Below are 13,078 nucleotides of genomic sequence, written 5' to 3' on the forward strand. Positions count from 1 at the left end.
GGTAGATAACAGATACAAACACCTCTCACTGTCATCACTGGCCCAGAATAACCGAGATGGGAGGAGGGCGGGTTTTCCCAGGTCGCTGTGGTGGTTTCGGAGCAGCAGGGAGCACCTGGGCCGCGCACTGAGGATGGGGATTGCGGACAGCCTCAGACAGGCTGCGGGGCTTGGCGGGACACAGAGGAGCTGCTTTGAGGAAGGGGACAGTGTGGTCTTGCTTATTCGTGAGCTCACATGAGACTCCCCAGAATCCTCCAAACCAAAGTCATGGATGGGAAGAGGCGATGTGGGTCCCACAGTGGCTGGGCCACTCTAGCTGATTTGGGCAGCATTTGTATGGCTCTTACTGTCCCCTTTACGTCTCTAAGCTGGGACACTCCGTGAGTGTTGGCCTTACGTCTCATCCCAACCCCCAGCAAGAAAAACAGAACAGAAGTAGATGAAGCTACAGAGAGAACAAACCTCAAAATGCTAATTAAGCTGGATAGTAATGGAAGGGGAAACGCTTTTAGAAATAATAACCCCAAAATTACACGTACGCCTTCATTTATTCTGTAACTACTTGGTAAACATTTGTTCTATAAAATGGTACTCGAGAGGCTGTGATCATACTGTTTTCTGAAAAACAAATACAAAAACTACGGCAACTGAAGGCACCCTGAAGTAGAGTGTATGCAGAGGGAATGAACTGCCTTAGCTGTGCCTCTCTATCAACATAATGAGCTTCAGTTCTCTTAAAAGCCCTAAATATCTTAGATGTGTGTTTGATGTATCACTTCTCCCCTTTCTCTTCTAATATATTATCAAACTCATTTTCCTCTATGCTGTTAGATTTTACCAATCAGTTATGCTTATTGGAGCATTTCTTGGGAAAATAGTAGTCATAATAAATGTAGTAATGAAAATAATACCACATTAACTTCTTTAGCATTTACTATTTATCAAGCTCTGTGCTGAGGTTTTCCCATAGATTAGAACTTCTGATATATAAACACCTTGATCTGACATGTACTGGCTTCCCCAATATAAGGCAAAGGAGTATTAGATTAGAGAGCTCTTATCTTGTCCAGATCCATGGCTATTTAGTGATGGAGCCTGCCAGTCCCCGCTGCCTGAGCCTCATTGTCTTGGGGCTGTCCACCAGCATTCTCACCAGCTCACTAAGAATTCTACAAACTGTGGATGAAATGTGAGATGAGGTTTCTAGTTATGCCATAATAAATTAGTGGGTTCAGGGATAATATTCCACCAATAAGACAACAAAAAGTGTATGAACCAACTATTTGCAGGTATTGAACTTTACAAATAAAGAAATACTGTGCCCCTTGGAAGAAAGAAAACCCATAGCGGGAGCCTGTATTCACCCAGCCTATGCCTGGGGACAGTTTCTAAACTGCGACGTAGAGGAATGGAGTCAAACGCTGAAACGAGGAAAGAGCTTGGAGCTCAGGGCTGCTCAAGCTGCTGACTTTCATGAAGTTCCAGACATCAGCATGGGGGCCCTAGGTCCTTGGTTGAAGATTAAGCTATAGATGGTTACCACAAGCCTTGGGGGGCCTGGCAGAATGTAGTTCCTAGGGGCCTGTGAGACTAATGGAGATTCCAGAGGACTTGTGTTACCGAGACCTGTTGGAGTTCTTATGAACCAGGGTGGACGTTCTGAAGGAAATTACTTTAGAAAATGCTAGCATTTAGTTTAGACTCTAGAAAAATTAGGCACCTGATTTTTTAAAAAGTCACTTTGAAGCAAAAAGGGTAGGAAGTTACTATTATCATTATTTTTTTGTAAATCCATCAAAATTATACCTATTTTTTGTCAGATCGGCAAAAATATATGTTTTGGTGTGCTGCAGAATTTCAGTTATTAGTTTGTGTGCCATGAGATGAAAAAGTTGAAAATCGCTGATGTAGAGAACAAAACTCTGCCTCAAGGAAGGGTGACTGAAGATAGGGTGAGGGTGCGAGGGGTGAGCCTAATGTCTGTTCACCTGTGCGCCGGCCGTGGAAGGGAGGGCCAGGTTTGCACCAAATCCCTCCGAGCACGTGAAGCACGACCGCGCGGCGGAAGCCTCATGCTGGTCGATGTCACGCGGCGTTGAGAAAATCCTTGCTGACTCAGCCAGGCTCGTCACAGTCACCTCCACTCTTCAGAGGTGAAGTGGGTCGTTGTGGGAGTAGGTTGGTTCCATGCACTGGGGACAGCGGGAAAGGCAGCGGGGCACCGGCGAGCGCGCAGGCTGCCCAGCGAGCCCTGGCGTCCGCGCCGTCGGAGACGCGCCTCCTCGCTCCTCCTCGCCAGGTTAGAGAAAATGAAAAGCCGTTATTCTGACTTACTCTGCCTTTGAAGAAGCCAGGCGGGTATTAACCACATCCTGTACGTCCTCACAAACGACCCGCATACACAGTTGATTCTTGCATCATGTGGGAAATGATCACTTCGCAGAGCTGGCCCCGTTCCCCGTTTTGAAAATTGAGAGGTGTTCTTTATCAATCTTAGTTCCCCTCCCCACGGTTCTCTACAGCTCCTCACAGGTGGACAGTGACTCTGCTCACGCGTGCCAATGTCACCAACCTGGAGCTGGGTCCACAGATGGGAAGGACTCGAGAAGCAGAGGAACGCAGAGGCCGAGTCCTTGCTGTCCGGGTCCGCAGTGTGCAGCTCGCGGCTCAGCCACTTGGTAGCCGAGCGCCCCGAGCCGCTGCCGGCTGCTGGCCCCTCCATCTGAAACCCGCCTTCCCGGTCGGAGAGCGGCTGGGAGGGCCCGACAGAAGGCAGGTGGCACGCAGGAGGGACTCGGTGACTGCCGACTCTTCCTCACCAGCTCAGGCGTCAGCTTCATCGTAACACAGTCTTTCCAGGCCCAGGCGGAGTCTCAGCAGAAGGCTGGGTGCCAGATAGCACCCGGGCCAGTTCCCGCCTCTCTCCACTGTCTTCGGCGCCCATTGACCTCCTTTTCGGGGTAGAGCAGTCTAAGGTCCACCTCTTCCCATTTGTCCGTGGGGATTTAAAAGATTTAGGCTCCTGGATTTCAGCATTTCCAGTAATCTCATTACGAGCTGGAGCTACTGGTTGTGAGTCCCTCTTTCCTTCTGCTGCCCATTGCTCCTTGATTTTCCTCATCAAGGATATTCCCAGTCTATCACCAGAATTCATTTGGACAGAAGACAAACCATGAGAGAGAACTGAATTAGATGAGCATTGCACCAGGAAAGAGAAGCAAAACATGTAAACAATTTTGAAACAGATGGTGAAGAAAAATTAAAGATGAAAATTGAAAAAGATTATTGGATTTGGCCACTCAGTGTGATAGAGACAGTAACAACACACAACATTCAGCAACAGTAACAACACCCAACGTCCATAACAGTAACAACATACAACATTCAGCAACAGTAACAACACACAAATTCTAGCAACAGTAACAACACACAAATTCCAGCAACAGTAACAACACACAACGTCCAGCAACAGTAACAACACACAAATTCCAGCAACAGTAACAACACACAACGTCCAGCAACAGTAACAACACACAAATTCCAGCAACAGTTACAACACACAAATTCCAGCAACAGTAACAACACACAACGTCCAGCAACAGTAACAACACACAACGTCCAGCAACAGTAAAAACACACAATGTCCAGCACCACTGCTCACGTCACTTAATCATTACAGTATCTCTGGGACATTGTATTTATTCTAATTCTCTGTCAAGATGAAGAAAGAGAAGTTATATAGATTGGTCAGTAGCCTTGCCCCTTAGAAGACTTGGGCTTCCAACTCTTGGTATCTGAATGCAAAGCAGGAGTTTCTTCACATTTAATTTCTACAGAAAACATCTCTAGTGTAGGGCTGAAGAGCAGGTTGTAAAAGTCAAGGAGCTTTGGATTAGGAGGAAGGCATGGAAGGGGTGTCTACTGCTCTAAGAGACGGGCAGGGATGGGACGGGGGAGGGAGCGAGGAGTGTGGCTGAGGATGGGGAGACAGGATATAGGAGAAGAGATGGAATCAGTGGCCACGAAAGGGAAGGTAGGGTTTCGTAGCTTCATCTGTACAGTTATGGTAAAATGGGGCTCTGACCAAGGTGGGTTCAGCAATAGACTAAATGGTGAAGCGTGAACAGACCCCAGGTTGTTGGAGGGAGGTGAGTGCAGGGGAGGCATGCAGAGCACAGGGGAGGCGAGGCTCACTTCAGAAGAGGGGAGTATGGGGGGAGGGTGAGTAGAGAGGTTGAGAAAGACCATTCCGGTTAAGAGAGGCTGAACAGAGGGTACCCTGCGGGCCCCCACCTCCCGGGGAGAAAGGACCAGTCAGGCCTGACCCATGTCCTTTGTTGGATAAAACTACGGAAAGCCGGGGCGTTTTAGACTCACCATCTGTAATGCAAGTGACTCAGGGCGAGGGGGATGCAGCTCAGGCCTTAGCCGCCTATTTATTGGTTTATTGGGCATATTGTCAGCGACAAGGTGCCTGGATTTGGTGGTATGTTATGAAATTGCATAGGTCAAACCAATTTCAATTTCAAATGATAGCATAACTAGGAGTTCCTTGTGTCTTAATTAGAGGTCATCAACTCCTGCGTAAAGTGGTCCCTGTCAAGACTGCCTCTGGGTAATTTGGGGAGTTCAGTGAAGCTGAAAGTGAAGGATTTGATAGTCAGTGTTATTTTTAAGTCATATTGTTTTGTTCTTCAGCAAACAATGGGCAGCCCTGACTGCAATTAGAGCCGCATTCTGATAACTTTAGATCTGCATGTTTGAGTTGGCTATCTTTGGGAAGGAGACCAGGCCAAGCAGCTCTCCAATTATTTAGAGCAATTAGAGGAGATGATCAGACACTTCTGGGGTCTCATTAGCAGGGGTGTCGGCTGCTCCGACATCGACATCTCCGAAGATCACAGCAGGGACTGGCCTGGCCGCCCACGTTCCCTGCGTTCCCTGCGGGTGAGTCCCGCAGACAGTGACTCAGTCTGAGTTAAACAAAGGTAGCGATTTTCAGAGCTCGTTTTTCCTTCCCCTTGGAAGAGTCGTTCATTACTGTTGTTTTTTAAAAGTATACAGTGTAAATGCTAATGTCTTTTTCTATGGAAAAGCTAATTTTTTTGTGAGCACTAAACCCATCATCACCTTGGTACCTAATACCAGGCCACGATAATTTCTCAACAATGAAATTTGGTGCTTAGAAAACTAACCTTTGGGAAATGAGGAATCCAGCACTCTAAATGTTGCTTCATTTGACTATAATCACCGTTTCATTGCTGGTAAGCACTTTAAGAATGGGGCAGAATTTTAGGAAAAATTGGCTTGACCTGTGCAATTTCATAAAATACCACCAAGTAAAACTCAAATTCTGGGACCCTGTCATTGACAAAATGCCCAATAGTTCATGAAGATGTGAGTTCCACCCTCCCCCGAGTTGACTGTTACTGAGTGGCGCGACTGGGAGCAGTAAAAGTCCCCCGTCGGCAGGAGCACAGTCTTACTACACTTGTTGTCGCAGTTTCCAGATCAGAAATGTCCTCTGCAATGACAGCCGAGCCCCTCCGCTCTGGCATGGCCTCCACATAAACTAATTACTAAAATTCTGCAGCACACCAAAAAACATCTTATATTTTTGCCGATCTGACACTGTCGAACCCTTTCCCATTCCTCTCCTAACAGACCCCATTCTTATGTTTAGTATAATGTCTGCATACACACGACGTCTCTTTTCCACTGTTCAAAGGGAATTTCATAATCTAATGGCCCCTTCCAAGAAAGTCCTGATTTCGAAGCTTGATGAACCTCCCAAAGAATGGTTGGGTGACGTTTTCCTAATCTCCTTTCTTGGGGGGTGGCTAAGAGAAACTACCGTTAAACCCAGCACACTGATTGCTTTCACTGAGTGTTAAATAACAAATAATGCATTCCTGCTTCAATTAATGTCCTCAGACACCTCCCAGGCCCAATGCTCCAGTGGAAGTGCTCTGATCTTCAGGATCCATCATAGCTCTGCTCTGTCTCCTGACGTTGTGAGCTCCCTAATGAAGGGCTTATAATTCCAGCTACAGGTAGGTGGGTAATTTGGCCGGCCAGGGTCTGTCACTGTGCACGAACTCACGAGTCAGATGAGGCCTTACGACAGTGCACAAGTCTGCTCAAGGTCCAGTTTGGAATCAATCTGTCTTCCCCTAGAAGTTAGCATTTAAAAAAAAAATTAGCCTGGCCGGGCATGGCTCAGTAGTTGAGCGTCGACCTAGGAGCCAGGAGATCGCGGTTCGATTCCCGGTCAGGGCACATGCGCGGGTTGTGGGCTCGATCCCCAGTCGGGGGCGTGCAGGAGGCAGCTGATCAATGACTCGCATCATTGATGTTTCTCTCTCTCTCCCTCTCCCTTCCTCTCTCTGAAATCAATAAAGATATATTTAAAAAAAATAAATTTAAAGGTTTGTGTGTTTTTCACCTTAATATGATGGTAACAAGTACCCAGAGACTGTTGTTTTTTAAGTACGGTGTATATCATCTTACTACTGTGGGGCTGATCAGATGATCCGAATGCTACCATTTTATTAACATCGTTAAAACAATTAACAGGAAGTCCGAGGACCCAAGGTAACGAAAACCCTTTATGCAATATTAGCTGCTAACTCCTGTATATTCCCTCCGGATTCTTCTCTGCGCGTGTTTTATGTGATTGAAATCACACGGGTACATGCTGCTTTGTAACCCTTCTTAGAATCATTGTACTGAAGTCGTCTCCATGTACCACGTGGTTCGATGATTGTAAACTTTCGTGTTAATTGTGGTGCGACCAAGAGGTGTCGATCCTCACATTCATTTTGGAACTTCAGGGCCGCCCCTCGTCTCCCGGCCTCCAGCATGTGGTCCAGGCTCCACTGGGAGACTCTGAACCCCACCTGGACATGATGGAGAGACTGAGGTCCCAAAACAGGAGCTATTTTAATGTCAACAGGGTGGCTCCTGCTACACTTTCTCTTATATTTTTCATATACAGGTTTTTATAGTCCAGCTCACACCTAATTCCACTTCAAGTTCCATAAAATGATGTCCCTTGCGGTGGAACAGTCAGAAGTGTTCATGCGCGTTGCTTGTAACTATTTGGCTTTGGAAGGAGAAACTTTGTCCCTGCAGAAGAACTGAGTTAGAAACAGACGGGCTCATTCCTGCCCCAATAAATAGTCATCAGACCCGATTAGACACCAGAGGGAATCAAGTCCCGGGTGTTGGTGCGAAGGCTGAGAGGAGGTTATGAGATCCTTGAAGACTAAGGTTTTCTGTGCTAATGTTTACAGAAAACAAGACCATCCTGGCCGGGTGGCTCAGTTGGTTAGAGCATCTTCCCGATACGCCAAGGTTGCGGGTTCCATCCCTGATCAGGGCACATACAAGAATCAACCAGTGGTGCATAAATAAGTGGAACAACAAATCAGTGTTTCTCTATCTCTCTCACATCAATAAAAAAATAAAAATTGAGTTTTTAAAAAAAGAAGACAATGCTTTGGAAGGAGTTAAGATATTCTTGTTTAAATTTTTCTTCCATATCGTGACTGTTGACAAGACCATTGTTGTCGGGCATGACTTTAGCAGGCCATCTGAAATGCCTCAGTCGAGCATTTACTTAAATGCTGATGGGGATTGGAAGAGCAGAAGCAGGTCTGTAGCTTATTTTTAAAATTATGTACCAGTGGCACTTTGAAGTAGTCATCTGGGGACCTGCTATAATCTTGTCCTATGACGGAACTGTGACATTGACGGTGAGGTGAGTAACAAAGACAGCAGTGGCCCAGCCAGGAGACCTGTGGAAATAGGTGGTTTTGTCTTCGTATCTAAATGCCCCGCCCTGTGTCCACTCCAGTAAACAGTAATGCCAAGTCTCACCCCAGCTTACCTCCCACGGGTGTTAGGATACAGGCCTTTGGAAACCAAAGATACAATGTGCACACAGCGATCTCTCACCGTCTTCCTGGGGGCGGCCAGAGCTTCCGGCCGCCTCTGGACACACAGGCCTCCCTGAGAACGGGAGACGGGCTGCTTGAATACGAGGAGGTGAATTTGCTCCAAATACAGTGTTTTGAGCTACAGATTCTTATTGACACACAGTATATACACTTGGTCGTGAGACTTTTGGGTCAAAAGCGCTCCAGTGTCACTGGGAAACCACAGCGGTTGAGTGTCCTGACAGGACAGTGAGAGGTCCCCCGTTTCGAGCCCCCTGTAGCCGCACCCCGAGACGCACCGCATCAGATGAGACGCTGCTGTTTGCGGTGAAGGTGGGCAGCTGCATCGGAGTTAAAAAAGTGCCGCTACAGGAGTCGGCCCTGCCTGTAAACAGATCTTAGGTTTAGACTCACTCCCGGGAGAGTCGCCCTCAGCTTCGGAGGAATCCACCTTTTGATTTTCATCATTTTTCCTACTAGCCAGGTCGGCAGAAATAAATTCCACGTCCGCGCCTGACATTTCCAGCGCCCTCTCTGAGCCAGCTTTCCAACGCGCGCATGTCAGCACCCATGCTGGTTGCGGGGCCGTCCTGGGCTTCGGGAGGGGTGGCAGCAGCCCTGGCCTCTGCCGCCCGGGTGCCAGTAGCCCTCCCTCCCCAAGTCACAACAATCACAAAAGTCTCCAGACACTGCCCACTGTCCCCTGGGGACCAAAGTCACCCCTGGGTGGGACTCACTGCCTTTGGTTTTGTTGCCTCTTCTCAGGGCAGGTCCCTCAGCCTTAATTACTCCCTTTTCTCGGCTGTGACCTGGGCGTGAGGATGCCCTGTGCTTCATTCCCCCCTAGAAACAGGGGAATTATCCGGGCAACACCTGGCCCCTAGGAGGCGCTCACGGGGTGTTTGTTGACTGACTGAGTGAAGGAGGTGAGTGTACGATTAATAGATCTTTTTAGAAAGACAGACTCCTCGTTCAGGGTTCCCCCGCTCTTCAGAGCCCCGGCTTCTTCACCCTCTGTTCCCACAGTGTGGATGGAGTGGCGGCCGGCTCGGGCGCTGTGCTGAGCGTCTGCTCTTCCATCGCACAGCTGGCAGCTGCAGCTACCAGAGCCACCCCAGCTACGTGTGCATGGGTTTCCGTGGCTCTTGGCTTTTGCTTTTGTTTTTGATTGTCACGATGCCAAAGGTCAAGCTAGACTCACTCCACGGCGAAGCCCAGGCGTAAACAGAAGGGTGCGGTTGTATGTCTTGGTTCTACCACACTTTTAAAGAGAAGCCTACGTCCATTCTCCTGATCCCAGCGGGGCTCCTCCCGTCCCTTTACTTAAAGGGTCTTCCTGGCTTTCCCTACCCGGCCACCCCTCACGAGGCCTAATGATATAGAAACCGAAGTGCGTATAGAAAACAGAAAGGCCTTCCCAGTTTATTAGCTTGTTTGGACTGAGTTAAACCACAAAGCAAACCACTGGCGGGAGGGGGATTCTAGTCGCTTTAGATGTGTCTCTTCTAGGGGAAAAAAGGCAGGTCACTAACGGAATAAAAAAACTAGCTCACATGGCTTAGCAACCGGCCCCGGAAATTACCCACCCTGTTTCCTGGGCACTGGGAGAAAAGTCTTTGAATCATAGACACTCCTTTACATCTCTAAACTCTGGCCGATGAAGGGTTTATTAACACATTTATTTATTTATTCACCCTCACCTGAGGGTCTTTTCCATTGCTTTTCAGAGAGAGTGGGAGGGAGAGAGAGAACCATCGATGTGGGAGGGAGGCATCGATTGGTTGCCTCCTGCTTGGGGCCCGGGGGCTGGAGCCTGCAGCTGAGGTACATGCCCTGGGCCGGAATCGAACCTGGGACCCTTCATCCTCGGGCTGGCGTTCCAACCACTGGGCCAAGCTGGCCAGGGCTAAACACACTTACCTCTGATATGGCTTCATGGGGAGCTATGGCGGCCTCGTCGTTGCTGTGCTGGGGACGTGTCGTCAGAGAAAGGTTGGGAAGGCGGAGGCGAGACATTCTGCTGCTTTTCAGGTCAGCTCTGTTCTGTGATCTTGCGAAACCCACAGGCAGCCACTGAGAGACGATAATCGGTGTAAGTAAATGGATACTGTCTCCGGGTGGTTGTCTTGGGAAGTGGTGGCCTAACGTGCCGGGAGTTCGGTTCCCCTGAGCGCACCTCGCTGGGACTGTAGGTCCTCCACCTAAGGAGACAGCGGCGGCGGCAGCAGCGGCGATGTTACAGCCGTGAGAAGCGGGGGGTCCCTAACGATGACACGAAATCTAACCCCTGCTTCGGAAACATCCTTCAGCGTAGTGCACGGTGACTGGGTTGTAGGCGGGCGAAGCGGAGTTCACTCGCCATCTAGATGACTCAAGACGAGAACATTCTAGGCCCAGCAGTCACCCGCTGGCCGCCGTCCAGTGCTTCCCCTCCTGGCTCCCCTGGACACACCGTGGCCCCACCCGGTCCACTCTCCAGCCTACAGCCCCAGTGACCTTGTCAAAGCACAGATGTGACCACATCACCACCCTGGCACCTCTCGAAAAGCAGAGCCCCTTCAATGGCTTCCCACTGTCTCCGAGGTGGAGATGAAACCCCAAAGCATGAGCTGACGGGCGCCTGGTCGCCCCCCCCCCCAGCCCTTGCTCGGGGCGTCGTTCTCTGGCACCCCTTCACTCCCACCCCTTGCTTACTCCCCTTTGGCGTCCCCTCCAGGGCTGCTTTCTCAGGGAGCTCCTCTGGGCTCCAGACTAGGTGGGTCCACGGCGCACAGACCCCCCCCCATGGGGCTTCCTGGTGGAAGCTGCTGTTCTTCACTTACGTGCGTGGTGACCCCACTCTCCCCTGCCAGACCTCCAGGTCCAAGGTCGCAGGCACGAGCCCATCTCTTGTCCATCTCTTGTCTCTAGCATTTTGCATTCGTGTCTGTCGCAGAGTAAGTGCTGAGCGAACATGTATGGAATTAATGAAATGCAGCCATTACCCCCGCACCTCTCCTTTCTTGTCCCTGCTCGGGGCTCCTGACGGTCGTGGCTTTGCTTGTCCCTGGGAGCTGCATGTGCCCAGCCGGGGTCCTCATCCTGGCTCCCCCTTTTCCTAGGGTGGTACCGACGAGCTTCCGCCCAGTCTCCATCGGGCCCTCTCCACACGACGCAGCTGCGGTGCCTCTTGGAGCCATCCTCACCCGCCTGCACTGGGTCGGCCTCACTCATTCTTCGTCATTGTCACCAGCATGTTGCGGGCTGTCCCGTCCACCTGCTCAGGCTTGTCTGTCTCCCCTGGGGGAGGATGGTGGCAGTTGGAGCCGGTGGCTTCTGGGAGACATTCCTCATCTGTTACTAAATATTTCAGCCCTGGCACAGGGGACTGGTAGTCGTCATGTCCGTGCCCGCAGAATAGGCAGACTGCGGGCAGGCTGACAGAAGTCAGACCCTCTGCAGAATTGTAGCAAGGTCTGCAACAGCCGTGACCGGTCAAATGGAGGAGAGCACTCCAGAATTTATACACTGCAATTCCCTTTATATTTCTGTGGCCAGAGAGAGAGTGTTTTTAGAGTGAGCTGTTCTGTCTTTTCCCTTAAAGATGGGTAGACATCTCTAGGGACCTTCATTAAGAAATAAAACATAAATATAAGCAAATTTGTTTGGACTGTACAAGCTCTAAGCCCCTCAGCTCCATAGATGTCTCAGGAAAACAGGCAAAAGAGAACCGGACTGGACGTGTGATCTGGGCAGGGCGGCCTCAGTGCTCCCAAGGCCCCCTGGTCCCGTCCCCTGGGTGACAGCCTGGGATCTACAGATGGTCCAGCAGGTGCAACTGCAGCCACATCGGCGCAGCGAGGACCATGGCGCCGCCTCACGTTCCTCGGGGAAGTAGGCACTTCAAGCCCAGGCTTTCAGGGAGGCTGACGACAGTTTAATACGTATCTTTGCAGGTTGCTGATGAAAGTGGTGTGTAAGGACCACATAGAATCACCACTGTTATTTATCATTATGCGTGAAAATGTGGCGGGACGTCTTGATGGTGAGACCTAATGTGGGATCTGATTTAATAACCTTTCTGGCCACTCTTACTTCTAAATGAACCTTCTGTCGGCATCATATCCTCATTAGTGTCATTAGCATGCTGGGCTCTCTGTGGTAGGATCATGTAAAATTGATGGGCTCACGTTTCTGTCGGAGGCGGTGCGTGCTGCCGGGCTGTGCTCACGGAGCCTTCTGGAAGCCTGGGGCCGTAACATCTTGTAAATAAACATCACACCCAGTGAGATCACCTTTCCTTTTAAAAGGGTCTTTAGAAAGCTTTTAAACGGTGCAGGGATGGGCGCTCATTAAGATGGGAGGGGACGGGGCGGTCATTTCACGTGGGGGGGACCTCTGGGTGGTAAGTGCAAATCCGCATCACAGAGAAACTGATGTGAACACCAGGTCATCTAAGTTGAGAGGGACCTCAGATTAAGAGCAAACGCTTTTTTTCATTTGCCCAGAGGTTTTCCAATCATTACAGAAACTGCTGTTTTTACTTTGGCCCACAGTTAAAATGGGGCATAAGGCTGGGTGCCGGGCGCGGGCGAAATGATCAGCGTTTTTTGAAAGACCCGGTGACAGCTGCTGCTTACTGAGTTACGGACACCACTTCCCGAGGAGTGGGTTCGGGTCCAGGGACCGCCAAGCGCTGACCGGGCTCAGCCTGGCCATGATTACGCTGCGTGGTGTTGTCATATTATCATCAGTACGTTTGTAAAGTGATTCCAGATCCTTCTGGCCTCCGTTTGGGGAAAGGGGGGGCCTCATTCATTTTGGAGATGATGCATCGGAAACGGCGCTTTTATGACTGAGCTATTGTACGATGTTTTAGAAAACTTAGGACATTTCACAGACTCCAAAGGAAGACAGATTTGTGGGGGAGAGTCAGGATTGCAAAATGCTGGGAGCTTCCTGGAATCTGGGAACTTCTTAGGGTTACAAGAAAGACGCTGACTTGCCTGCCAAGCCTCCCTCCTGTGGGATTCAGCTTAAGGCTGACTTTCAAAGTATTTCTTGTGCTGCAAGATTTCGGATGCCTCCTCAGTGAGACGGCTAAACACCCCGGTGCTCTGAACTCCCCAGCCCACCTCCACCCTCCACTCTCAACC

Source organism: Miniopterus schreibersii, assembly GCF_964146895.1.
Source record: "Miniopterus schreibersii genome assembly, chromosome: 5".
Taxonomy (NCBI): Eukaryota; Metazoa; Chordata; class Mammalia; order Chiroptera; family Miniopteridae; genus Miniopterus; species Miniopterus schreibersii.